Genomic DNA, 2413 nt, shown 5'->3' with positions numbered 1-2413 from the left:
ACGATACTTAAAACAAACCAAGTATCAAAGCGATACTTAAAACAAAACATAAAACAAAACCAAGTATCATAATGATACTTAAAACAAACCAAGTATCAAAGCGATACTTAAAACAAAACATAAAACAAAACCAATAACCAAGTACCCGTACCGGTTACAGTAGATGTTAAAATACTTCTGGGATGGATGAGAACCTAGTTTGCTACAATGGAAGATGATTACTGTAATGACACCTTCTCAGATAATTAGTTCTTGGTGACAGGGAATGATACTTCTCTTCTTTGGTTTCTTTCCTTAGTCTTATAATAGCATTAGGACTCTGCCTACGTTACCGATAGTACAAGACCTTTGTCTTCTATTGGGAATACCTATCATAAGCTTTCTCTAACTCTGATTCGTAAAGAGCTTGCCTCGGCGTAATGATAAACATTGCAATAAAGATAAAGATCGTAAAGGTGTTTTATATTCGTTAAAGTAATAAATAGGAAAAGTGCTTAGAATTCAATCTAATTTTATTTAAACTCGTACCGCCAACACTGGCATATGATGAGCCCCTGCCGGTACAGGGATACCGCTAATTGGTATACCACTAAACCTAAGCTAACTAAGTCTACGGTCCTGCACCTACCATCTCCGAGTCCTGCCCGTACAGAAACTAATTACAAGACCATCCAACAACCCAGCACCTGCCGTGGTCCAAGTCTGTAGCCCCACCGGTACGAAGCCAACCAGCATTAAGTGTAGCCGAAGCTGAGCGAAAGACCGACCTGACCATGATCCTCATCCAACAAACATAAAACCACTACTACTCGGTCTAAATACCGTCCCGTAAAACCTCCATCATAGTAGAAAACCAACAAAAAACCAAACTAACTCTACAGGCAGCACAATGGCAGGTAGGAGGTGACCCACATCTCCACCTCTCGCACCTGCATGCCAAGCTGTTGACCCTATGAACCCACTTTGCCAGTCACCTCTGAAGAGCGTACCGGTAAGAAGGACCTGTACCTGCTGCCTGTCCTCCAAACGCAACAACATAAATAAAAGAAATACATAGAGAAGGTAACAGACCCAACAGGTCAGTGGGGCCTATCTCCCACCTGTGATGCCTTGTCTCCTCCTGCCGTACCCAGAACCAAACCAAAGAAACCAAACAAACCCCACAAAACCTAGCACGCAAGACCCAAATAAGTCCAACAAGGTAGTCGCAACCCACTATCCACACAGGTAGCCATCAGCCAACTGGTCTGTTGGGGAGCTTTACAACACTCAGCAGCTTCGCCCAACAGCCCAAGCAGGACTGGAAACACTTAATTAGACCTTGCCCAACCTGACGCAGTCCCATCTGGTACTTGTAGGTGCCTCTCCCCCCCCAATCAGCCCCCCACAAGCCCCACACACCAGGCACCACACAGCCCATCTAGCCCCCCCAGTCTCTCAGACAGATCAACTGTGCGATAGCCACAGGACAGCTGATACCTAGCCCCATCAAGCAGCCACTGGTCTTGGCCACCCAACAGAGCCCTATCCCCCAGCTTCACATAGCCAAGGGGGCCGACCAGTCACAGCCAGGAGCCACAAAGGATACGGCACCAGTACCCAAAGGTACCGGCACCAGCCACACCGTCCAACCCAGCTGAACCGAAGTCCAACCAAGTTGGGAAAGAGTTAGGTGGAGCCAGCCTAAGCCAGTCCCACAGGTCTGGAAACCCAGACCAAATGATAGGCAAGAGGCACACTCAACTGACGTGATAGGGAGGGGGAGGGTGAACGAACAGAAGCTGACAAACAGAAGGTAGGCCCCACTTGCAATGGGTGAAGCCACCAACCACAATCCACAACCGAACTACCCAAACACACAGACAATGTGAGTGTCTGTGTTAGGCGGAGACAACTTGATAAACTTCAAGATTGTCTAGGCTAATCGAGATTTGTTTTTGTAGACTGATATTGTCTAGGAAGGCTTGGACTTGGCTCGTTTCGTTTATAACTACTAGGAGCGAAGTAAAGTAGGTAAAGTAGGGTAGAATCATAAAAACAATCTTATATTGTTAAGGTCTCTTCTCCGTTGCTTGATGATGTCTAAAGCTTGGGAGGCACTTCGATATTTATATTCCGCGCCTGAGTGTTCGCGGACTACATCTATTTATCATACAACTATGTACTTCTTTAATTGTAATTCACAACGTCGAGTTTGCTTCCAAGGTGCGAACACCTGTGGACTCTGAAAACATCACACCCTCTTCGGTAATTACGATATTTCTTTTTAGAAAACGTACTGTCCCCAATAGTAATATCCCGATTATCAGAGTCTTTAGACTTATAGCCTCGTTCTTAAGTTGAACTGAGTTGGCTCCAATTGTCTTCGCCATTGATAAAATGATCAGTCTTATCCACGGCTATATCTGCAATG

This window comes from Tuber melanosporum (genome assembly GCF_000151645.1).
Source record: "Tuber melanosporum whole genome shotgun sequence assembly, scaffold_138, strain Mel28".
NCBI classification, from domain to species: domain Eukaryota; kingdom Fungi; phylum Ascomycota; class Pezizomycetes; order Pezizales; family Tuberaceae; genus Tuber; species Tuber melanosporum.
The sequence above is the reverse complement of the archived record's forward strand: the minus strand, read 5'-3'. Positions refer to the sequence as shown.